Source organism: Schistocerca gregaria, chromosome 7 (assembly GCF_023897955.1).
Source record: "Schistocerca gregaria isolate iqSchGreg1 chromosome 7, iqSchGreg1.2, whole genome shotgun sequence".
In the NCBI taxonomy this organism is placed as follows: Eukaryota; Metazoa; Arthropoda; class Insecta; order Orthoptera; family Acrididae; genus Schistocerca; species Schistocerca gregaria.
The window spans coordinates 480,986,386-481,013,581 of NC_064926.1; the positions used below are offsets into that span (position 1 = coordinate 480,986,386).

The 27,196-nt window shown below is 42.4% G+C and overlaps 1 protein-coding gene across 1 annotated transcript in view; it reads left to right on the plus strand.

Moving 5' to 3' along the window:
• The window catches only part of LOC126282443 (uncharacterized), a 148,317-nt gene that overhangs the window by 106,924 nt on the left and 14,197 nt on the right, over positions 1-27,196 (plus strand). Inside the window, exon 7 of the mRNA XM_049982098.1 lies at positions 25,622-25,805. The gene's annotated coding sequence lies outside the window, so the exon portion shown is untranslated. The remainder of the gene's footprint in view (positions 1-25,621; positions 25,806-27,196) is intronic.

Genomic DNA, 27,196 nt, shown 5'->3' on the forward strand with positions numbered 1-27,196 from the left:
ATGGAGCCTTGTGGTACACCACACTTGATGCTGTGTTTTTCTGAGCAGTAGGACTTTATCTTGTTCCCTTCTTGGATAGTAAGCTCAACTATTTGCTCTCTGTTTTGCAGATATGATTTTATCCATTCTTAGGCCGGGCTCCTAATACTTACAGATTCAGTTTTCTGAAGCAATATGTTGTGATTGATGACATCGAATGCCTTAGAGAGATCTAGAAATATGGCTGATATATGTTGTTTATTGTCTGTAGCATTTAAGGCTTCATATAGGAATGCAGTAGATTTAGATTTTCGGAATCCATGTTGAGTATTTGAGAAATAATTATTTTTTTCTACGAAATTGATTAGTCTTTTATAATAGATTTTTTCAGTTATTTTGTAAAAACCAGATAAGCCTGTAGTTTGATACTTCTGTTTTTATCCCTTTCTTGAACAGGGTTTTTACTTTTGCTAAAGTACAACTGTGCCTATCCCATTCCCACTAGCACTGTTGCGAAGTTCTGTCTCAGCATTTACATGATACAGTGTTAGGACTGGAGAACATGTTAGTGCCTCCTTGAGGGCAAGGCAAGATCTTTCTTGCATATCATTCCAGGAAAATTTGGCATCTCCATGTAGTAGTCATTGCAAGGAATGTGCCTTGGAACAGAATTCCTTTTCTGAAATGCCAATTAGGAAGAGCACATTCTGAGAAATCTTCTCACATCACAAATATGCCAAGCAGTAGGAAAATGTGTGACTATTATTATTGTTTTTAGGTCAGGTCAGACTTCATCAACATTTACTAGATGCTCCAAGGTATTCATTTCTTGGGTCATGAAGAGACACTTTTTCTGATTCAGGCATTCTGAAGACTCTTCAATATGGTTGTCAGGTGGCTTGGATGTTCTTCAAATGTTTTTAAAAAAACAATACCATATAGATTGCAAAAAAATTATATATTTAAAGTGCCAAAGTAGGCTGTCCATCACACATTTGAAGGCAGCTGGTGCATTACATAGTCCAAATGGCATAACTTCAGAACTCATGCAGGCCTTCCAAACTTATAAAAGCAGTCTTTTCCTAGTCAGCTTCATCAACTTCAGTTTGCCATTAGCCTGTCTTTGGGCTGATAGTTGAGAAATACTTTGCACCTTTCAAGCAGTCCAGGGTTTCGTTAATATGCAGCACTGGACAGACATCTTTCTACCTTTTTTTGTTCAGGCATTGATAGTCAATAAAGAAATCCCATGTCCTGTCATTCTCCTTCATAAGGATTACAAGATGGGACCAAGAAAGATTCAATAATATCGTAATGCAACATATACCCAATCTAGATATGGTGTTTTACAATGGGCCATGTGTTCTGTCTTTTCTCCACTCTGGATTTGAAATCATCTGAAAACTGATGCAAAGTGGCTATCACTTGCCAACATTGTTTCATCTCATGCCAGATTCTACTGGCAGTTTGATAGTAGCTTCCTGTCCTGTGTTGACTGTAGAGGTTGCAGAGCATGAATTTTCACTGATAACACTAAGCTATCCTTCCTGGACTGTTCAACTGTCACTACACACATACATTTAGGGATGAGTTACGTCTGCCTGTGACAGTGATCCAAAGTGCTCCTTGACCACCTACTATGATTATGGTTGTTGCTGGCACATACATTTATTTTCTGAGCCTGAGTGGCTTTGCACACTTGACAAAAGCTTTGCAATTTAATTGAACATCATGATAGATGGCTGTAACTTGTCTTGCTGATGGTGGTGTGATAACGATGTCTTCAATGACAAACAACTGCCCAGAGTGATTTTTGTTATTTGTACTCGTCCAAACAGCTTCAACAACTTCAAGCTCTGATCTTCTATATTCTGTGACTGCTTGTGATGGCAGCAAGAAGTCCCATCTGAGAATAACATCATGATTACATTCTGTTAAGAGCAACAAATTCAAAAGATGTGTTCTGTCATTGATAATTATTCCTGCAGTATGTGTTCCTGCCAGCTGGATGTATTTCCAATTTGTGACTTTCAGCTCAGTCATTTTCATATCATGGAACATAGTCATCTTTATCAGGTGACAATAATATGTCAGCATTACAGAAAAGAAAGATGCTGAGTTGGGTAGAGCCCTACAGGTTGGCTGTTGATGATGGTGTCAATGAGATTTCCTAACATTTTGGTGACTGCCATCCTTGGAGCATTTGCATCTGTGGCAGCATCAACTCTGTAGGTGGATGCTTTGCTTAGTTTTCCTGAAATCAATGACTAGGTGAGTGGATGGTATCTCTGAATGGTGATAGTAAGTGGCCACAGTGTGTTTGGGAGTGGTCTCATCCATTGTATGGTGATGGGTTTTGTCCGATAAGTTGACTATATCACCTGTAGTGGACTGACTTGAATAGAACTGTTGTGGTGGTTGATGTTTTGTACTTTAGTAGTCATCAAAATATGTCCTCCTTCATCTGCAGTAGTGTATGCATCCAGAGTGTCCATAATGAAAACACACAGGTCTGTTGTTCTCTGACCTCCAGATGTCTGTTTTCCTAGGGGAATAGGGATTAGTTGCACTTACATGGAATATTGTTTCATGGCTGCAACATAAGTTTGAGTTGGACAAGTCCATTCTACCTGGCAAGTTAGGCTGATGGTGAAGACTGGTGCTAAAGATTGTTATACATATCCTTCAGTGTTTCTATTACTCTCTGATCTATGGGACTGACATTCATGGCTGCTATCTCTTGTGTTATCAGGAAGACATTTCTGGCTGACTTACATTGCTGTATCTCTTTTCTTACTATCTGGTGTATAAGAGACCACATTTGGCAGCCGCCCATCTCTCTTTTGTCCAACTCTTTTTATATTGCATATTTTTGATTTTCTGACACCGCTTGATGAATTACTCTGCCATTTTGAAATGTTTTACCAGAAGAACTTGTTACATGTTTTGTGCAACTCCTTTAATCAAATGTGAGATTTTGTCGCTTTCAGTCACAGCGTGACATAGGCCCAAAAAATGCTGTATGTATGAGTGCATCATTCTCAACAGAGCTGTTAAATTTTCTTTCTACAGAAAGATCCACTCACCTTTCAGTGAACTACTCTTCTTCTGCAGTCCACTTCTTGCTTGACCTCTTAGAAACTGAGAGTACTGTTTATTGGCTAGAGAAACTTACAGTGGAAACTAACTGCACTACATGTCTCTACAAGTTGCATGAAATTTTTTCTAGTGTCAGGTTAACTGAGCTATTAAAGGATTGATAGTTTTTGAGTGAAAACTTTGGTGTACAGCTTCTTCTTTTGTACAAAACCCCACCAAGTCCATGACTGTCAGAAGTTACAGTTTCATCATTCACAAGCAGTCACGCTTCCTAGTAATAGCAGGTTCATGTTAGTTTTCCAAACCTGTTACCTGAAAGATTACAAAACAAGACTGTCTGTGACAGAACGCTTGATAAAATATTCCACACAAATCTCTTCAAAAGTGCAGTCCTGTGTCCCAATTTTTACAGTGCACCACATGGATTTTAGTTAGTTCAAAAGTCACAGTTTACATCCAAAATTCTGTGCATTCATCTTTCCCACTTGTTCTCATTCACTGTGCATCACTCCACAGTCAACTTTAAGTCATAATTCCACAAAATTATTACATTTTTACAGCTCCTTATACAAGCATCCAAATATGCTGAAGGCCTAGCTCCAAACTGCCTGAGCCTCCACAAACCAATTCTTCAGTTTATTAAATATATGCAAATGTCCTCTCTTGTCACTGACTGAGAAACATTACAGCCATGCTTTGTCAGTAGGGGAAGCTGGGGTAAAGTGGCCACTGTAAGGGAAATTGAATTTTCATGAAACCATGAATATTAACAGAAGCTTATGACACATAGATCTTGAATCACATACTGTAAGGTATGTCATCAATCATTTATAGTTAAGGTAAAAGTATATTTTATAGGCTATATAAACATTTTTCTGAGTGCTTGCATAGTGGCCACTTTTCCCTACCTGGTGGGGTAAAGTGGGCAGCCCTTTGCCACCATTCCCAAAAAGACTGCTTAGTTTAAAAAATGGGTAATCTCATAGTTGTAATTAGGAGAATAGTAATGCAAATGAGAAAGAAATGTTTTGCAATATATCATTGACACAAAAAGTCAATAAAGGAGAAGTATCTTTGCTGATTATGTAAACAGAGAAATCAGTTACTAACTATGGATTACTATTTCAGTCTCATTCATTCCCAGTTAGTCCACTCAAAAACAATATCAAGTAATGTACAAAATTTGCACATAAAGTTGTCAACGTCGTCATCACCCTCCAACACCCAGTTCATGAGCTCAGCATTTGCAGCTCTGACATCTTATGCATCCTTCATTTTCTTTAGATCTAGAAAATGCTTCCTTGCAGTAAAAGGAGTCTGTGGTACTGTCTTCATCAGCGGAATTTTCTTCATCCATTTCTTCTGGAAAAAGTTTCGTTTTACCAGAAACTCTCTTACAGTTTGGTCCCACTTTGGGCTTCTTACCTTTGTTTTGTGTTCCCCTACATCACAGAGAATTGTTTTCCCTCGAACTTCCTTTTTTCCATTAAAATCTCTTCATCTTTCTTTCTTTTATCTTCAGCCAACAAGTTTTTATAAGGGCTTGAAGTGCTTATGGCAGTATTTCCTTTTTTACTCCTAGTTTGTTTTCAATTCACACACTGTTTCTTAGGCAAAGGTTTTACATCCTATGGGCTTAAGTGGAACCTACCTGTTGGACAATTAGGATGACATTTTTCTGTGGTTGGACGCTGAGGGGAGCCTTATCTTGGAGAAGGCTTATCACCTGTAAACTGAAGGCAGCCTGCACTTGAAGACAGCTCATAGGCTGGTTCTGGAAATGAACCAGTAGGCCTATTTGAAGAAGGCACAGCATTTTGGTGTCCAGAGGGACAGAACTTGCAGAAGACTCAGCAGTTTCACATTGAGAAGAAACAAATTTGAACAGGGCATAATATTAGTACCCATATCCAAAGGAATATTAGTAACCTCAGCTGCAGTATGGTCTTCATTGGTAAATATGTTATGGTCTAGAGAAAAAAATTTCACACTATCTAAAGTCATTGTTTGCTGTCATTTGAATGGTTGCATGAAGAAATGCTTCAGTAAAGAGTGCACTTATTTGAAACTGTGTAATAGTTCTTCTTGGATTATTACAAAGAAATTTTTCACAAGCTTGTGTATAGAAGCTTTTAAAAGGAGCTTGTGGCTATGGTGTGGGGCAAAGCACACAACAGTTGTATGATTTCTTTTGCCTTATGTTCTTAGTATGGGTAGAGTGACCATCTAAGATTAATAGAACTGTATCTTGAGTTATTAGTTTTGTATTTTTTTTTTTAAACTTTTCAAACCAATCCAAAATACTTTCACTATGCCTCCACCCACTAGGGTGGCATGGAAATTTGTGCCTGATGGAACCCCATTTTTAAGTTCAGCCTTCTGTCTTCCCCTAGGGAAGATTACAAACTTTCCTCCAGAAGACATGAACACTACAAAATTTGACAGCAAACCTCAACCAGCTGAAGTAGTAAACACTTAGCTGCTCTTGGACTGAACTGTCAGAAGACTGGTTTCATCTACCTTTTAAGTACAGTGAGCAGGATGAAATAGTTTATCTTGAAATATTTTGAGGATATTAAAAAACTTGTTTATGTTGACCTTATTAAACACTTGTTCATTAGCCATGGAGGTGGATTCTGGCTTCTTAAGACTAATATTAGGACGCTGTTCTCTAAATCATGCCACTCATTCTTTGCTTGCCATTTCAGACTCATTGTTAAAACAATGTGGTATTTTGATGTGCTCTGCCAACTGGATTGCTAATCACTGCAAGTTATTCACCGTAATTCCATAAAATCACTTTTCCATTTCAAAATATAATTAAGGGTTTCTTGCTCTTGTTCTACACTGAACACTGCCCTTAAGTTGCCCAAAATCTTTTTACTGCCAACTGTATCTCTATTTTTCCCTATAACTCTTCGTTTTAGTTTATTGTGTGGAATACTGAATTGTTTGGCTGCTGGTGCTGAAAAATGCCTGTTATCATTCTTAACTGCTTCAGTTGCCTTCTGAATTGCTGCAGTGTACCATGTTAGTTGATCTTTTGTCTGCATGTATTTTCTTGGCATCTTGAAGCTCTTGCAAACACATGCAGAAGAGCAGAATAATGGATATTAGTTTTATGCATAAAACAATTTGTAATGTTTTAATTTCAATTGTTATACTATGCATAAAGTATGGAATTAGCTAAATTTCATTGAGATAAACATTGATCTGTTGGAATAGTGGACATCCATAAGGAAAAGTGGCCACCTTGGTCCTTTTGCAACATCACTGGCAACATGCTGGTGTCGATTACACCTAGTTTGGCCACTTCTTGGTAGGAATAAGCACTACTGAAGACATCGAATAAGCAGTGGCCACTTTTCCCAAACTGGCCACTTCAGCTTTCTTTCCCCTATAAATCTGTGCTATCCTACATCTTTTACATTGAATCAATCACAACTTAATAGTATTTATAAGCAGTTTATTTAAAGAGCAAATTTATAAAATCTGCAAATATCAAACTAACTACCTCTTTACATAACTGAGTTATTATAAAATGTTTCTTGTTTTCCAGTAGCATAAACTGGTGATTACACTTCACAAATTTCCCCTGAGTGTATGATTCACTCCCCCCTCCCCTGTACAGGCACAATTTCCTTAATTAAGAGACGTAACAGCATTCATTTGTTATATTACTTTGCTTTCACACCTTCATTCACATTATTAATGAAATACATTAAATCAGCAATAATTAATAAAAGAAATAATATTTCCAGAACATAAATATTCATTTCCAAATTACATTGTTTTTTTTACTCATGTTCAGACACAGCCATTACACTTGTAACTAACTGTTTGGTTTGTTGATGCAGAGGACCAAACACTGAGGTCATCAGTCCTGTCAGGTCAAAGGAATCATTTGCCTAATGTGATTTAGGGAAATCATGGAAAACCTAAATCAAGATGGCCTTATGCAGGTTTGAACCATCGTTTTCCATAGGCAAGTGCAGTGTGCTAACCGCTGCTTCACCTCACTCAATAAACTAACAGGTTTGCTTGAAAGTAAGCATACATCTGTCATGTTAGAACCACGACTCATCATCTTTATGAAGCTATTTACTCTTATCTGACTTCTGTAGGCACAGTGCAAATGTGCTACACCTCAATGCCACTGCTGGACTGTGTTGTCCACAGGCCACAAATCATATTCTGTGCACATGACAATTCAGCAGAGGCTCCGGCAATGCGGGTGTGTAACGCCTCATTCTTTGTGTGGAGCTCGTCAATTTGTGAGCGCACATCCAACAAATCAGAGTGCCATGCAGTAATATGCTTGAGCAGAGATGCACATGAGGAAAGTGTAGCCAAGGAGGCAGAGACCGATGTCCTGCTGAACTCTTTCGAGCACGGAACAGTAGAACGAGATGCATGGTGGAACATGGTGGCCTGCAGGTCTGACGAAAGTTCGTAATGGTGTAGAAAGTCCAACCCGATCATAGGTTCATCCACATCGGCGATGTGGGAAGTCCAAGGGAAGGTGGCGACTGGTGATAGGCGAACCAACATCTTGATGGAGCCAAGGACTGCGATAGGAGAATGATAAGCAGTGATCAAAGCAAGGTAAGCAGGTGAAAAGATATTGCCCGCGTGCTTGGCCAGGATAACACTGACGTCAGCACCAGTGTCGACAAGAAAGCAAGTGCTTGATGATAAGTCAGTGATGTAGAGACTTTGTGCTGCTGGAGCAGGCAGTGTGGTGTCGGATGGTAGGCACCATGAAGGATAGTGGCGGGACGTGGCGCCTAAACGTGCCTGCCGGAATCGTTTGGGTAGGTGCAAGGTGCGCGGCAGTTGCATGTGGCGTCCCTGTAAGTAGCATGGTACCAGCATAGTGGGTAAGCTTGGAGGTGAGGCGGTGAGGAGCCAATGGAGGCTGCAGCTGGCTGCGTCGTTGCTTGTGGCCGCTTGAGCTGCTGGGGTGAGGTTGGCTGCTGTCAGGAAACTGCAGGCAGTACCTCCTGGAGGCCACTGGGAGGCAGCTAGTGACAGGCTGCTGAGGTGAGCGCACTGGCCTCTGCCGGAAGAGTGTGGAACCAAAGGTGCAGGCATGCCAACTGATGGTGATGGAGATGTCGTCCGAGACAGGTGGTGTCAGTGACGAATGATGGCGTAGGCTCAGTCAGGCATGCGTAGGCGAACCTCGAGAGGGTCCGCGACATGAGATAGCAGATGAAGTTGTAGGTCCAAAGGCAGTTTACCCATCCACAAAGTCCAAAGTGTGGCATCAGGTAATGCTTGATCATTAATTAATATATGAAGGTGCCGCGAAAGCTGCGAAGGTATGCGGTCATCTAGGTGCTCATTGTGATGTGTGGATAGCATCTGCCAGTGGGCAAGAAAGGTGCTCAGTGAGCAATTTTTTTACCATCAAATACTTGGCCGAGGTGGGCAGAGTGAGGAGCAGATCACTGTTGAGGTCTGGATGAGCATGGAGGTGAATCACCAGGCAGATGAAACGTGTATCATTGTCCGAAATACCGTGGATACCCAGTAGCTGATCCACCAATGTGAACCAAGCCTTAGGGTTGTCCTTTTTCAATGCAGGCAGCGTAGGAAACCTGGCAGGTAACACGTGTTGATGCAGCACTGGCAGGTGAAGATCTGTGCATGCGGGGCAGGAAATCCCCGCTGCCAGGAGTGCAGTAGCAGTGGACGGTGCGTCGCCCAAGGTTTGCGTGGGAGGAGCGGTCACAAGTAGCACACAATGTGGAGTGAGCAGGCGCAACAGATGGCATGATGTGTTCCAATTTCAGGCCCGACGACGAACATGGTGCAAGTGTAATGGCTGGTGCCATTGCAACAGTGGGCGGAAGGCGGTCACGCTGCAGCCATGGGGTGGCTGATCTGATAACTGGTGAGGCCAGAAGGGGCGGTGCTGTTATGAAAGCGGGTGGAAGGTGGTTGTCGTGTAACAATGGAGTGACAGTTGTGGATACCGGATGATCGAGGTGACTGGTGTAGCCTAAACAGCTTGCGGGAGGGGGGTTAGTGATGCATTATATATTTCGGACAATACCAGACTTATTTTATTGGACCATCCCTTTAGGTACTCTATTGGAAACACTATCAAAACCAGAAAAGCTTTTATTCTTGAGAGAATGTATGACTCTCTTAGTTTCAGAAGTAGAAGTTGGTGGTACATTCATAGGATGTAATTTGATGAGAGTTACTTCTTCAACATACGGCTGTGATCTTTCTCTTGAACTGTTGGTCCCTATGCTTTCTACTACATTTAATAAATGATTATTAAATGCATTTGCTACCTGTGACTTGTCTTTTATAAGTCTAAAACAGCTAATAGCACTTTTAAACTACATAGAAGGGCCATTAGAATCTTGTTTGGGTGCAAGCCTAGAGACCCTTGTAAACCTCTGTTTAAGAAATGTGGTATTCCACCATTACCAAGTGTATGCATTATGGAAACCCTTTCATTCTTTAAAATAAATGTAATAGGTAAGGATTGCAGACGGGGAAAAAATCTGTGATATACTTGAACACTTTACTGGATAAAACAGAAACTTACATATTGAAACTACTCAATATATTTTTATGTGGACTGAAATAACTGGGAAGGTGAAAGCTTTTAATTTAATTCTGAAACTGCTGAGTGAAATTGAGTGCAAGTGAACCTGCTTAAACTGCTGAGTGAAACTGACGTACTGGCACTTTGCTTGTCTTTATCATTTCATTTCTGAGCTAAACAATTTTCCTGACAAATAGAGCTCAAACTTATTCTATTCATTAATGACCCACAATATCCAAGCGCAACACAATCTGACTGCAAATAATTAACACTAAAGAATGGTCCTGAATTAGAAGAAATCCTAACAATAACCTATACATTTCATAAGTCACTTACCTCTCAGAAAATCTCCATGACACAAACTACAGTGATACAGCAATCGCTAATACAGCTAGCTAAATAAAATATTCTAACTACAGTAGGCTCTAACTACTAATATGCATGTGGTTAGCAAAGGAAAGATTTTGTTGCAGAGCAAACAATGTATTTAGCACATTCTACCTTAATCATATGACATCCAGTTCCAAAAATTATATAATTGTCCATGACATCAAGCTCCAAAAATTATATAATTGTCAACAATATTAAATCTCCATGACAGACACATCCAGACCATCTGCTCGTGCTAACACTTCAGACCTCTAACCTCCATCACTGCTAACTATTAACTTCCAACCACCATCACTGCTGGCTATTAACTCCCAACAGCGTGTCCGACCAGCCACCGACAGACTAAAGCACTGCCAACATAGAAACACATAGAGAGGGAACTTACAGTGTTAATCAGCACAGCTCTGTGCCAAAAAAGTACTTTTCACGTGGGAGTTAATGTGGTGTCACCGCCAGACACCACACTTGCTAGGTGGTAGCCTTTAAATCGGCCGCAGTACTGTAGTATACGTCGGACCTGCATGTTGCCACTATCAGTGATTGCAGACCGAGCACAACCGACTTTGCTAGCGATGGTTCACTGACTTCTATGCTCTCATTTGCCGAGACAATAGTTAGCATAGCCTTCAGCTACATTATTTGCTACGACCTAGCAATGCACCGTTATCAGTACTATTGATATTGTAAAACATGTATCGTCAAGAGCGATGTTCGTTATTAATGGATTAAAGTTAAGTATTCCACCAGCTATGTCCGTTTTTCTCAATTCTAATTCCCTTGCCATGTTCCAGACCTCACGCCAGCCTGCGTGAGCTAAAACGCGTGCATTTCGGCCTCCTTTAGAAACACGGTATTGGCTCTCCTGCCAACCACAACATTGGTGACGAGAGTAAAAGTGTTCTTATCAAATTGCCCTAATTTACTTGTGTAATGGCTTCACCAGAATCTCCAGATCTACTGTCCGAATTTTATCGCTTACAGAATCAGCAGACACAGGCCTTACTGGATGCCCTTGGACAGCTCGTTCAGGGTCAACGTTCAATGCAAAACGATGCAGCAGCAGCCGCTTCACTGCTAACGCAGCCACAACACGCTGTTGCACCCACTTTTTGACCTTTTGATGCTGCACTGGAAAGCTGGACGGAGTGGTCACGCCAATTTGGATTTCATCTCGCCGCCTACAGAATTCAAGGTAACGAGCGGCAGCCGTTTTTGCTGTCGTCGGTCGGCGTGACCACGTACTGTGTGATAGTCAAATTATTTCCCTGACACGACGTAGCAACTCTGTCCTATGAAGAAATTTTGTCTGCATTAGATGCATATTTCAAAGAATCAGTCAATGTAGTTGCCAAACGGTATACCTTCTTTCGTAAAAAACGTACGGCAGGTCAGACTAATCAGGAGTGGGTTGCAACCTTGCAAGGCCTTACTAGGGATTGTGCTTTTGAGTGTCAATGTGGACTCCCTTATTCAGATACTACGGTATGTGATGCAATTGCACAGAACATTTCTGATGTTCGTATAAGGGAACAGATTTTGAAACTAGTAAATCTCTCCCTTCATCAAGTGATAAGACATATTGGATTGGCAGGACACACTTGACTTTGCTCAGGAATCATTTGAAACTTCACCAGCAGTGTGTCAGGTTAACCGGCCTGCCGGGCGAGCTGCACGGAGCAGTAAATAACCCTCGCACCCGGCTGCGCCACTGCCGCCACGCTCTCAGCCACGTGTGTCACGCCGGCATGCAAATGCAGTGATCAAATCATGCCCGTGGTGTGCTACTAAACATTCGCGAAAGAATTGCACGTCACGCCAAGCTATTTGCTTTTATTGTAATAAAAAAGGACATGTTCAGAGTGTTTGCCAGAAAAAGCTCAGATCGGAAGCTCAAAACCGTTCCAGGCCCTTTGCTTCGCGCCGGAATTGGAATTGAACCAAGGATACTCAGACTCGCGAAACTTCGCCAATCGAAATTCGTGTAGTTCATTCCACTCCGCCCAGTGCCACTCTCTCTAACAGTGACTGTGTTTGTCCCAAAAATAGTGTGCGTCGACATCGCTGGAAATCCTGTCAAGTCGCAAGTGTTTCTGTACCAGTGTCAGTTCACGTTGCACGAGACAGTCTCTCTTGTCATCAGCAGGACAATAAACTTTTTGTAGACTTGGACATTAACGGCAAAGTGATACCATTCCAGCTCGATACCGGAACTGCAGTTTCACTGATCAATCGAGACACTTACAAACTGCTGGGCACACCTCCGTTGTGTGCCTCAAATGTTAAGTTAACTAGCTATTCCGGTCAAGCGATCCCTGTGTTAGGACAGTGCAGCCTTCTTGCAGCATACAAAGGACAAACAAAACTTGTGTCATTTTACGTCCTTCATTCTTCTTCTGCAGTGAACTTGTTTGGTTTCCATTTATTTCAGTTGTTTAACTTGTCTATAGTAAATCAGGTCCTATCAGTGAACAAGACTGTGCCTTCAGACAGTGTTCCTCGTCTACGTGAAGAATTTGCAGACATTTTTGCACCGGGCCTCAGTTGCGCTAAGAACTATAAAGCACATTTGGAACTGAAAGTAAATGCGCAACCGAAATTTTTCAGAGCGCGTAATGTTCCCCAGGCATTGCGTGATGAAGTCGCAAAAACATTACACGATTTAGAATCATAAGGTGTAATTGAACGTGTGCAGGCTTCTCTCTGGGCATCACCTTTAGTAATTTTGCCAAAACCTTCCGGAAAGTTGAGACTTTGTGTGGACTTCAAGGCAACAGTGAATCCACAACTAGTGATTGCAACTTTTCCTTTACCCCGCCCGGAAGATCTTTTTGACAAACTGTGCCTGGGTAAATATTTTTCGAAGTTGGACCTCGCAGATGCTTACTTGCAAATACCAGTGGACAAAGAATCCCAGCGCGTTTTGGTGGTTAACACGCATCTTGGTTTGTATCGATTCAAACAACTGCCATTCAGGTGTGCATCCGCCCATTGTTTCAGCAATATCTACAAACTGTTTGTGCGTCGGTCCCTACTGCAGCAAATTATCTGGACGATATTGTGATCTCCAGAAAGATGGAAGAAGAACATTTGGCCAATCTCAGAACATTATTTCAGGTCTTGCGACAAAATGGTCTTCACTTGCAGAAGGACAAATGTGTGTTTTTTGCTCGTGATTTGCCATACCTGGGACATGTAATAAATGCCCAAGGCATACATCCCAGTCCCACACACCTTCGTGCCATACAAGACTTGCTTTGCCACAGAATTTGAAGCAGCTACAGAGTGTGCTGGGAAAAATAAATTACTATCATTGCTATATACCACACGCCTCTTCCATTTCAGCTCCGCTTCATCACTTATGCCGTAAAGGTGTTCCGTTCGTCTGGACGACGGAATGCGAATGCGCCTTTCCCCAGTTGAAATCAGCATTGCTTTCCAATACTTGCCTTACGCCATTCGATCCCCAGAAGCCCCTTGTTGATGGGGGATGCATCGGATTTCGGGATTGATGCTGCGCTTGTGCACAAAGATGGATCGCACGATCGCCCTATTGCCTTTGCATCCAAATTGCTCTCATCTGCGCAAAGAAATTATTCACAGATCGGGAAAGAAGCATTGGCTCTCGTATTTGGTGTTACAAAGTTTCATGATTTCTTGTATGGTCGTCACTTTACCATAATCACAGACCACAAACCTTTGACATCGCTTTTTCATCCGACCAAACCTGTGCCTCCACGTACAGCACAGAAATTCATCCGCTCGTGTATTTTCCTCTCGCAGTACCGCTACGATATCTTGTATCGGTCCACTGCTAAGCACGGAAATGCCGATGCGTTGTCTCGCTTGCCTGTTGCTAAGGATAGGGCATTCGATTCCTCCAAACTTGCTTGCATGTTCATTGATGCGGAAACTGATGATGTGGTCAAATCGTTTCCGATTGATTTTCGTCGTGTAGCTACAGCCACAGCTGCCGACCCTGTCCTTGCTCCCGTTCTGCGTTTTGTTGCTACGCAATGGCCCTTGGCAAAGTCACGGATCGGGGACGTGATGGTTCACTGACTTTTTGCTCACAAGGAGAGACTTTTTGTATGACGTGGTGTTTTGTTGTTGTGTTCTGATAATGATCAGTCCAGGGTCGTAGTGCCACGTTTGTTACAGTCCTCTGTCTTACAGCTTCTCCACCAAGGACATTGGGGTATAGTGAGAACGAAACAACTTGCTCGTCAGCACTGTACTTGGTTTGGAATCGATGCTGCGATTACGAATATGTGCTCTTCTTGCAAGGTGTGTGCCAAACAACAATCAGCACCACCGTGGAAATTCTTTGCATGGCCAAAAGCCACTTCCACTTGGCAACGCTTACACATCGATTTTGCTGGTCCATTCTGGAATGCTCGATGGTTGGTTGTGGTAGATTCATTCAGTAATTTTCCTTTTGTTGTCCAGATATCTTCCACGACGTCATCTGCCACCATCCAAGTGTTATCTGCTATCTTTTGCATTGAAGGTCTTCCACAGACTATTGTTTCTGACAATGACCCACAATTCATGTTCGCAGAATTTCAGTCATTCTGCAAGGCCAATGGTATTCAACATCTGACGTCCGCGCCGTTTTCGCCACAGTCAAACGGTGCCGCTAAATGATTGGTCCGGACTTTCAAGTCCCAGATGTTGAAGTTGAAAGAGTCACATTCTCGGGAGGACGCGTTATTGCTCTTTTTGTCCTTGTATCATTCTCAGCCCCGAGATGGTCGCTCGCCAGCTGAGTTGCTCCACAGTCGTCATCATCGAACCTTCATGTTTTTGCTACATCCGCCGCATCAGGTTACTGTGTAGCGGCAGACACCTGCTTTTGCTCCAGGCGACGTTGTCTACTGTCGCCACTATCGAGGTTCACGGCGTTGGCTCGAAGGGCGCATTCTTCGTTGCCTCAGACACGCTATGTATCTGGTTTTGGAAGCCTCTGGTGAGGGGCGTCGGCATCTCAATCAGCTACACCTCTGTCGTCGCAAGGTATCTGCCGCTCGCCGTCTGCTTTCAGCGGTGGTGCCGTCCCTTCAGCGCCCCGGGGACCCATCTACTGGCTCGCCTCAGCCCCAGGTGTTACCGACGCTGCCTTCCATTTTGCCCCATGGCGACGAGCCACAGCTACCGCCACCGCCGCCGCCTGTTCTCCCGCCGGCGATGCCCGCAGTGGACGTGTCGCTGCAACCGCTGGGCGCCTCCCTGAGTCACGTGCCGTCTATCGCTTCCCGTGACTAGTTGTCCTCCGACATGGAACTCTTGCCTGCTCCGGGCCATATGTCGTCTTCGCCCGTCGGGTGCCCCGGCCCGATGGAGGTCGACCCTTCGGTCCCTCCTGTCTCTCTACAGGCGCATACATGTTGGCGTGCACCCTGGAGCAGGTTTTCAGGTGTTTCCTAGCTCCTCGCGGTCCGAATGGCAGGGTGCGGGTGGCACAGTCTCGCCTGTTGTTAGGCTCCCCACCTCGTTGCATATGTCAAACATGGGGTCCTCCCCACGGCAGGTGGAAGCCTTATGCCACAACCGTACGCCGATTTGTGGGGGAGGAATGTGGTGTCACCACCAGACACCACACTTGCTAGGTGGTAGCCTTTAAATCTGCCGCGGTCCAGTAGTATACGTCTGACCCGCGTGTCGCCACTATCAGTGATTGCAGACTGAGCACCACCACACGGCAGGTCTAGAGACACTTTATAGCACTCGCCCCAGTTGTACAGCCGACTTCGCTAGCGATGGTTCACTGACTTCTACGCTCTCATTTGCTGAGACAATAGTTAGCATAGCCTTCAGCTACGTTATTTGCTACAACCTAGCAATGCGCCATTATCAGTACTATTGATATTGTAAACCATGTATCGTCAGAGCGACGTTCATCATTAATGGATTAAAGTTAAGTATTCCACCAGCTACATCCATTTTTCTCAATTCTAATTCCCTTGCCATGTTCCAGACCTCACGCCAACCTGCGTGAGCCAAAACGCGTGCATTTCGGCCTCCTTTAGAAACACGGTGTTGGCTCTCCTGCCAACCACAACATTTAAGCTTTATAACAAATTTCCTGAAAACATAAAAGCTATTACTGAGGTCAGTACCCTTGGAAAATCTCTTAAGTCATGTTTACAGCATGACTGCTTTTACTCCATTGAAGAATATTTAAATTTATGATGTGTGTTATATAAACACCTATGTATAAGTGTATTATTGTAACCTAAATACTTATGCCTAGAAATGACTTTCAGCTCTGTATTTATAACTTGACTTGTCCACTGTCTTATGCATAAGCTGCTTTGCAGACAACAGGACCAATAAATACAACAGCAACAACAACGACAACAACCACCATTCCATTCAATTCAGTAGTAATGTTATCCTCTTCTGTGGTTGGTTGTCTTGTCTTTTGCTTCACTATATTCCATATTGCCTTAACTCTGTTGTCAGATGTACTGATTTCTGATATTATGTGCATGTTTCTTGATTTTTTTAATAACCTTTGTAATTAATTTTGAGTAGTTTTTGTAGTGCATAACTACTGCAAGGTCTCTACTTGTTCTTGTCAAAAGATACATTCCCCTTTTCCTTTTACAAAATACTTTAATCCCCTTAGTGATACTTGTTTTTTTACATGGCTGTTTAATGTTCCTTCTGATTAGCTTATGCGGAAAGCTATTTTCAAATACTGGCGGCCACTGAGTGAAGCGCGTTTCTTCGGCTCGCGAGTTTTTCCGCTCATTGAAGGTGTTACAGAGAAGTGCGGCAGTCCACAATGTGTGCATCTGACTAAACAAGTGTTACTTGCCGTGGTGTATTGTACTCCATTGATTACCACAAGTGATAAGTGATAAGTGAGTGAAAAATGGGAAGAGCACGAGTAAGCGGCAGCAGGTGAGGCTACAGGGGCGCAGGCAGCGCAGGCGCCTGGTCTCCGGCGGCAGGTGAGGCCCCGCTTCCCGACATCGGGGAGCTCGTCCGGTCCCAGGTGAGTGCGGCGCTGCGCAGCAAAGACAGGCTAGACGTAATCGTGCAGTCCATCACGGACTCTGTGACGGCCGCGGTCATGGACAAACTGAAAGAGTCTGTCGGACGCAACAGCACCGAAATCCAGTCTCTTAGAAAGTCCCTGGCCGCACAAGAGAAAAAAGCCGCCGACCTAGAGGCTAAACTGTCTGCTGCCACAGATGAAATTGAGCAGTATCAGCGAAGGAACAGCTTGCGCTTGTTCGGGGTAGCTGAAAACGATCGCGAAAACACCGACGACCTGGCCATTAGCCTCGTGCGTGAGAAACTTGGCGTGCAGATCGATGTGGCCGATATTTGACAGAAGCCACCGTGTTGGGCGCAGGGTACCAGGTGCCATGAAACTCAGGCCCATAATAATTAAATTTGTCTCTTACCGGAAAAGAGCTGAAGTGTTTGCTCAGAAAAGAAAACTCGCCAAGAGTGGGGTTACCCTGAGGGAAGATCAGACGAGCGAAAGACTAAAAGTTTTGAACGCTGCGATCACACAGTTCGGCCTTCAAAATGTATGGACCCAGGATGGCAGGATCGTAGTCAAGACGGAAGGAGGGAGGAAAACGGTGACGAACATGTTCGAACTGAAAGACTGAGTGAAATCTCGCGAGACACAAAGTCTCATATTGTAATCTGTCTAATATAAGTTAATTTTTTTTCTTTCTTTTCATTTTTTTAGCTTAAATATTGCTCTGTTATTTCTATAAGTACCATAACCTGTATGTTTATACTGTTTACACTGTCAACTATAGCTTAACTAATGTATTATCAAATTATTCGTTTCTCTACATAACTATTTTTTATCTCTAATTACTTTTTCTCATGTAATTTTTGTTATTTTTGTATTATCAACTTTTCGTTTCTCCACATAACTATTTTCATCTTTAATTGTTTTTCTCATGTAATTTTGTTAATTATTACATAAGGTAGTCTCACTTCCATGCTTAATTAGCAACCCACCATCATACTTTAGTTGTAATCCTCATAAGTGAAATTAATATCACACTCTGTCGTAACGTGCAGATTACTGCCGTTGTGTTTGGCGAAATTCCTTCCCCTGCCAGCCCACGGCTGCTTCCAGAACCGTTGCAGACCTCGCTGACCTTGGCCGCAGACCCCGTTGCCTCCCCGGGGACCTACCCCCTCCCCTTCCCGACCGCTTTCACTGCACAGAACTGGGAGGACACTCCCTCACCCCCTTCCTTCACACGCCTTGCGCAATCCTCATGCCAGACCCTCTTGTCACCGCCAACCACGACCCGCAAACATCGGTCGGCAGCCTCCTCGGGCAATCAACACCCGAACGCACCAAGTTGCATATTGCACATGCAAATGTCCAGTCTCTGCCTGCTCACTTTGACGAGTTCAAATATATATTTCAAACTGCTGATATACACGTAATACTTTTGTCAGAGACTTGGTTCAAACCAAGTATTCCTACAACTTCCGTAAACCTAGATGGCTATATCTTTCTCAGGCACGACAGATACAACAGACAAGGGGGCGGAGTAGGGGCGTACATACGCTCTGATTTGTCACCTACAGTACTACACACATCTGACAACAATGTAGATAAACAAGTGGAATATATGTTCATAGAGATCAAATCGCTTAACAGAAAGTGCTTAATATGTGTCCTTTACAAACCTCCTAAAGTAGGTGGGTTCGCCTGCTTCGAAACTGCCCTCTCTAGTCTCGAATCGTCATATGAACATGTAATTATAGCAGGAGACACTAGCATTAATTTTCTGTGCAATAGTCCTTCCACTGGGAAATTTAAGAGGATGCTTTCTTCCTCAAATATGACGCTACTTCAGCTGGCACCTACTCATCACACGACTACCAGTCACACTTTCATTGATATATTCGCAACGAAATCTCCGAACAGAATAATCCGCACCTCTCAAATATCTGCGCCTGGCATGTCTGCCCATGACATCATTTCCATGACGTATTCACTAGAATGTCCTAGAAAGAAACAAAAACTGTCTACATACCGAGACCTCAAACGCATAAATTTGTCTGAACTCGAAACTGAGGCACAAGAAATAGTTTGGGGGATGACCTCTACTCCTCTCATGGACATAAACGACAAACTCCAGTATTTCACTAACAAAATTACTCGACTCTATGACAAATATGCTCCAATAAAGGCCAGAAAAGTAAAAAGGCAACCTGCACCCTGGCTGACTGATGAACTAAAACAGCTCATGAATCTCAGAGATGCTGCACATCGAGCATACAAGATACACCCTACACCTGAAAATCATGCTGTATACAAGCAGAAACGAAACAAAGTCAGTCAAGCGGTGAGAAACGCTAAGCTCAGACATGCCCGTACATTAGCTGACAATAGATGTAGACCAGCTATCCTGTGGCAAAATCTTCATAGTCTCGGTTTAGGCAAAATAAAAGTTGCAGAAAATCACATGGTCCCAGCTGAAGAACTAAACCGATTCTTCACGTTACAACCAAAATTGTACCGCAAAAAGAGAGAGAGAGAGAGAGAGAGAGAGAGAGAATCATTGATTACTTCATGGGGTTGAACGACTGTAGCAAAGAAAAATTCTATCTACAGCACGTCACTTGCAGTACTGTCAAGAAAGCCATAATGCGGATTAGATCAGCATCTACTGGACATGATGGTATCACTATCCAGATGGTAAAACTTATTATTGACCAACTACTGCCCTCTATAACAGACATTTTCAACGATTCATTAATCACAAGTGTTTTCCCGGAGGCCTGGAAACTGGGACAAATTAAGCCACTGCCTAAAAAGGACATAGCTACAGCACCCTCTGACTACCGCCCCATCTGCCTTCTTCCTGCACTATCAAAGGCCTTAGAATATATAGTTCATGACCAGCTCACCAACTACCTCACTACTAACAACCTACTAGACGAATACCAATCAGGTTTCCGTAAACATCGAAGCACAACATCTGCTCTGATAAAGGTGACAGATGACTTGAAACTTGCCATGGACAGACAAGAAGCGACTATCATTTGCTTCTTAGATTTCAGCAAAGCATTTGATACTGTCGACTTCGACATCTTACTGGCCAAACTTAGCGGTCTAAATTTCTCACCAAGTGCAGTGCAATGGTTTCGCTCATACAGGACGTCTCGTCAGCAACGCGTCCTATCTGGGAATATAAAATCACAATGGCGGCAGGTAGTGTCAGGCGTTCCCCAAGGCTCAGTATTAGGTCCTATACTCTTCTCTCTGTATGTCAACGATGTGTCATCGGTTCTGACCTATTGCAAATACCATATGTATGCTGATGACCTTCAGTTGTATCTAAGTGCGAAACCAAGCAATCTCAAGAAAGCTATTGAAAATTTCAATACTGACCTCGATGCACTGTCAAAATGGGCACAGGACATAGGTCTAAAACTAAACCCATCTAAAACACAAGCAGTACTTGTTGGTCACTCAAAGCTCATTAGCCCAAAACATCGGGAATCCTTACCACCTCTTATCCTAAATGGAACAAATATTACCTTCTCTCCCTCAGCAAAGAGTTAGATGAAAATCTAAATTGGACAGAGCACGTAACTGCAGTGTGCAAAAAAGCATCAGCATCCCTTCATGTCCTACAAAAATATAAAAAACTCTTCCCTTTCGATCTGAAAAAGAAATTAGTACAAACGCTTATACTGCCAATCATTGACTACAGCGATATTATCCTACAAGGCCTCTCTCAGGAAAATTCCCGACATATAGAACTGGTCATGAATGCCTGCGTCCGATATATCTGTGACGTTCGACTTTTTGATCACATTTCACCAGCATATGCAAAATTGTCCTGGCTGCGTGAAGACAAACGCAGAGATTTCCATACACTCTGTCTCATCTACTGCCTTATAAATGCAAACTGTCCCTCATATCTCTCCTCGTCCCTAACGCTCATGTCAGAACAACATGACAGAAACACACGTTCCCATTATAATAAAATCCTCTCCGTTCCACTGCATCGCTCAGTCTCCTTCTCCAAGTCCTTTACAGTAGCGGGAACCCGACTCTGGAATAACCTCCCTCGTTATGTTAGAGAACTTAAAAACATGTCCAGCTTCAAAAAACAGTTAATGACATATCTACTTAAGCAACAGTAATGCCTTCCTCTGTACATGAATGCACTTCACCTCATTACTTCCCTCTTTCCCCTTCCTTAAATTCCCATTCCCCAAAACATGCTAAACTAGTAAACATCTACTTTACACACCAAGATATTATGTACATCTGCACAAACCTTCGTTACTATTGCCAATCCTTCTCATGTTTGTCATTATTATTTGATTTTTTTTACTGTTATTATTATTGCTTATTATTGCTTTTATCATAATCTGTATGTATAGCACCTGCTGTAAAAATACTGCCAGCATTTAATTTATTAAGTCTTAGTCATGTTTATCATTACATTTTATTATTGCTTTTATCATAATCTGTATGTATTGCACCTGTTGTAAAAATACTGCCGCATTTACTTAATTAGATCTTAGTTACTACTCTTTATTCATATTGTCACTAGAGTAAGCTAACATTCTCATTTAAACTATTGTCATGATGTAACTCTGATGTGTGAAATGCTGCAAGTGTGGAACACTGGTCCGATGTAAGAGAGGGCCTGAAGGCCCTAATCTGATCAGGTTAAAGAAATAAATAAATAAATAATATGAATTTATCATGGAATAAATTAAATTTTATATTGGCATTTGGTTCTTTTATAAATTCCATCCCAGGTTATTTCTTGTAAACTACTCTTAAAAACATTTGCCCTGTAGTAATTAATGATTCTAACTGACTTCCACTGAGGTGTATCCACACTGTAAGGCACTGTCATTTATCCTGACTAACTGTGCATTATCACCAGAGAGAGCATTTATTACTGGGTAAACAATTATTTTCTTGCTTTGTGCCTCATCAAAGAAAACACTATCAATTAGGGACCTACTGTCTTTATCCACCCATGTTGAAAAGTTAACTACTGAGAGCAAATTGTAGGATCCATATAAGGTTTCATGATCATTTTTCTTATCAGATTCCTTTAGAAAATCTACATTGAATTCACCACAGACTATTAACTGCTTGCTGATATTTGATTGACTGCACAGTAAGGAATCCCAGTTCCTCATAAATAATTCAAAATTTCCCATGGGGGATCTATGTACTGTTACAATTAAAAGTGAACCGTTTTTCAACATTAATTCACAAGCACGCACTTCCATGTGTCATTCACTACAAAATCTACTTGTGTCAATGCTTTTGAACTTGAGTTCTTCATATGCAACGACTATCTTTTCCTCTACATTTTACAAGCAGGCAAGAAGCTCTTCTACCTTATTACTCAATCCTCTAATATTTTGGTGGAGTAAGCTAACCTTACTTTTCTGTGCCTTCTTGTGGGGCTCTTATGTTATAGCAACTTCTTTCAAAACAACCAAACAGCACATTGAAACCACAATAAAGTCCAAATCCAACAGTAGGTTCATAAATAAAGTACATCACTTACCACTGAAAGCATGTTTATTACTGACTCCAACATAAAGAAACCACACGTTGGCTTTGTGTTGTGTTGTGTTGTGTGTGTGTGTGTGTGTGTGTGAGAGAGAGAGAGAGAGAGAGAGAGAGAGAGAGAGAGAGAGAGAGTTGTGCGTGTGTACTTGAGCTTGTTGGCCAAAAGCTTAAATGTTTAGTAGTCTTTTGATTGTGCCTGTCCGCAACTCAACACCTCCTCTACATGGGGAGTAGCAGTGTATGCTTTTCATAACATTGTTGTAAACACTACATAACAAATAATTGTGCTACCCAGCAATACTAACCACGAAGCTACAAAGTATGCACCGCAGCATGTGGCAGTATTATACACTCCTGGAAATGGAAAAAAGAACACATTGACACCGGTGTGTCAGACCCACCACACTTGCTCCGGACACTGCGAGAGGGCTGTACAAGCAATGATCACACGCACGGCACAGCGGACACACCAGGAACCGCGGTGTTGGCCGTCGAATGGCGCTAGCTGCGCAGCGTTTGTGCACCACCACCGTCAGTGTCAGCCAGTTTGCCGTGGCATACGGAGCTCCATCGCAGTCTTTAACACTGGTAGCATGCCGCGACAGCGTGGACGTGAACCGTATGTGCAGTTGACGGACTTTGAGCAAGGGCGTATAGTGGGCATGCGGGAGGCCGGGTGGATGTACCACCGAATTGCTCAACATGTGGGGCGTGAGGTCTCCACAGTACATCGATGTTGTCGCCAGTGGTCAGCGGAAGGTGCACGTGCCCGTCGACCTGGGACCGGATTGCAGCGACACACGGATGCACGCCAAGACCGTAGGATCCTACGCAGTGCCGTAGGGGACCGCACCGCCACTTCCCAACAAATTAGGGACACTGTTGCTCCTGGGGTATCGGCGACGACCATTCGCAACCGTCTCCATGAAGCTGGGCTACGGTCCCGCACACCGTTAGGCCATCTTCCGCTCACGCCCCAACATCGTGCAGCCAGCCTCCAGTGGTGTCGCGACAGGTGTGAATGGAGGGACGAATGGAGACGTGTCATCTTCAGTGATGAGAGTCGCTTCTGCCTTGGTGCCAATGATGGTCGTATGCGTGTTTGTCGACGTGCAGGTGAGCGCCACAATCAGGACAGCATACGACCGAGGCACACAGGGCCAACACCCGGCATCATGGTGTGGGGAGTGATCTCCTACACTGGCCGTACACCTCTGGTGATCATCGAGGGGACACTGAATAGTGCACGGTACATCCAAACCGTCATCGAACCCATCGTTCTACCATTCCTAGACCGGCAAGGGAACTTGCTGTTCCAACAGGACAATGCACGTCCGCATGTATCCCGTGCCACCCAACGTGCTCTAGAAGGTGTAAGTCAACTACCCTGGCCAGCAAGATCTCCGGATCTGTCCCCCATTGAGCATGTTTGGGACTGGATGAAGCGTTGTCTCACGCGGTCTGCACGTCCAGCACGAACGCTGGTCCAACTGAGGCGCCAGGTGGAAATGGCAGCCTGCATTGCTGCGAAAGGTGGATATACACTGTACTAGTGCCGACATTGTGCATGCTCTGTTGCCTGTGTTTATGTGCCTGTGGTTCTGTCAGTGTGATCATGTGATGTATCTGACCCCAGGAATGTGTCAATAAAGTTTCCCCTTCCTGGGACAATGAATTCACGGTGTTCTTATTTCAATTTCCAGGAGTGTATTTACCCCAAAACAAATCTTAGAGGCAGTCATCAGTTTCATGCCAGCATTTGCTGCATTCCTTTGATATTATCTACACTGATGGTTTGTTAACCAGCAACTTGAACATGGAGCATCATTAACAGTTTCCTTTGCTTCTTAAAAGTGTTTGATCAGCAGTACCTAAGAGAAAATAAATATTTAAATCATCACAAACATTTGCCTTTGTGTTGGCGACCTGTACACTGCCAAAACCGTGATCCTGCCTGGATTCTATTCTATTAGCCAGACAGTCCTAGAATCTCATTTGCCTTTTGACACACACATAACATGCCAACAGTGCACAACAGCGTGTTGCTGTATTAGTCAGTCCAGATGACATTTCATGCTTCACAAATCCAATGGTGCTATCCTTGCACCTATTCACCCTTTTTTATGTGAAACAAATAGACATGCAATTGTGTCTGTTTGCATGTCCATCTTCCACAGCAACTGTTATAATCAGTTATTATTTGTTTTCCATCTTAAGCTTACTTTATGTATTTTCAAGAATTTCTTGGGACAGTTCTTAGAGGTGGAACTTCTGCCTGGTGGTGAAATAGAGTAGATTTAACCTTCACAGACTATAAAGTAATAACAGGGCATCTGCAAAACTATTACTGAGCTCCAATTTACAGATAAAAATATTACTTTGGAAAACTCAGAGTTCCCACAAAAACATTTTAAATAGGTTTACTGATGCCTGTGTAGGCATCAGTAAATCTATTTAAAATGCCTGTGTAGGCATCAGTAAATCTATTTAGAATGTTTTTGTGGGACCTCTGAGGTTTCCAACTTTTAATACTAGAATGATGGTGATTTAATTCCACTCTCAACTTTACTCATCTCTGCACCCATACTTCCTGTCATTACAGTCAACAACCAGATCTTGGCATAGGATGTGAAGCACTTTCCTTAGATTAATAATCATATCTCCCCAAACACAACTATTGAAATGAAATTAATTATTGTGTGAAATGTGCCATAGCTGCCAATAAAGAATCTTCAACAATGTCATTGGTATTCAAACCAAACTAAGTGTGTTTAATGCCATCATAATACTTACTCATCGTAATCTCATCTGTGACTGCTAATGATAGACTACTACCAGAGGACATCCAAAGTCTTTTGCAAGTGATCTTGATCTGTGAAGGAACCTTTGACTGAAAAGGCAAGATATATGCATAAATTTGTTTTGGAAAATTGATGGCATGGTTATTAAATATCAAATTTGTTGGCAGACCATGTAGTTTGTTGTTTCTGATTGTATATCCAAAAGCAAATAAAGCATTTTTGATTTTTTAGGAACTGGTTAAAGAAGACAGATAAGGCAGCAAAAATTCTCTGTATTTGCTCTGATGCAAAACCTGAGGAAATGCAAAATCTGGGAGAATACTGCTGTTTTTTTTCTGAATGGCATCTACTGGCCACAGATGTCTAGAGTATTATGGAGAACACAGTTGAAAACACAAAGAAGAAAAGTGTACAGGTAGGATAGAACTGTTGTAACAACAGGCAAACAATAATCTTGAATAACTGCTAGAGGTGACCAACAGCACCACCATTGTGGACAAGTTCATGGTTTAAGAATCAGACTCAACAGTCACCTAAAAAGCTGTAATCACAAGTGATGAAGAAGGTGATCATATTCATTGGAAGGAAAGCAAGGAGATTAGAGTTTAGCTTCTGTTGACAGTGTGCTCATTACAGATGGTGCACAAGCTCAGATTATGAAAGGGAAAAGGAAATCAGCTGTGCTCTTTTCAAAGGAACCACCAAGATATTTGCCTGGTATGATTTAGGGAAATCACAAAAAGCATAAATCTGGATGTCCAGACAGAGATTAGAATTGTCATTCTCCTGAATATGAATCCAGTGGGCTAACCACAGCACCACTAGCGAGTGATAGTCTGTGGCTACACAGTTAAAAGAACTATTCAGGGGAACCAATGTTTCCTGTACTTCATATCACAGAGATGGTACAAATTCACACAGTTTGTTGTTAATGTCCAGTAATGAACTGGAGAGAGATTTGCAGCATGTGGCCTATCCACATCTGTTAAAATCTTAGTTACCTGTTGCTAATCTTTTTGCCACGCAGATGTTTGTTACCACAGTCACTCACCTTCATGGCCCTCAAGCAACTCGGTATCTTCACAACTTCAGAGATTGAGGCCCCCAAGCACCTGACTTCAATAAAATGAATTAAATCTCCTGTTTTATCCATCAATAGTATGACAGCCAGCATAGTATCTAACAATATCAGAGTTGTCCCATTTCAAACTGTTACACTTGCTGAGAAACAAGATTTTTTTTCCAGCATGGCTGCTAAGTATTTTACAGTTGCTGATTGCTGTATCATGACGTAGAAATTGGTACAAAGTAAGAACCTATTCCTCTTCAGCCTGCATTAGCACATAACATGATCATTGATCCAAATAATGATATTTGAACATCAGAAACAGAATCATTGATTTAAAGTACAGGAGACTCATCAATATAAATTATGTACCAGAGATACATACAGTGCCTCAGAAAAATTAAAATCATTCTTTTAAAAACAGATATATATATATATATATATATATATATATATATATATATATTACAAATGTGTTTCAAAAAAATCTTCATCATCGTTTAAAAATCTCATGAGGGAATATTAACATTTTTGCACGAGGATGGTAAGTTGTTTTATCTTCAGTAAACTTAGGTCCATACTGTGAAAGTTTTTCATTTTTAATTAGTTATAAATTTTTGTAGCCATGTACTGAGGAGACTGGGAGTAGAGTTGTAATATATGAGATGGCAACATGACATTATCTTTGTTTCATGTGTCATTCACAAGTTAAAAATGTTTTTCTGTAATTATGTCTGGAT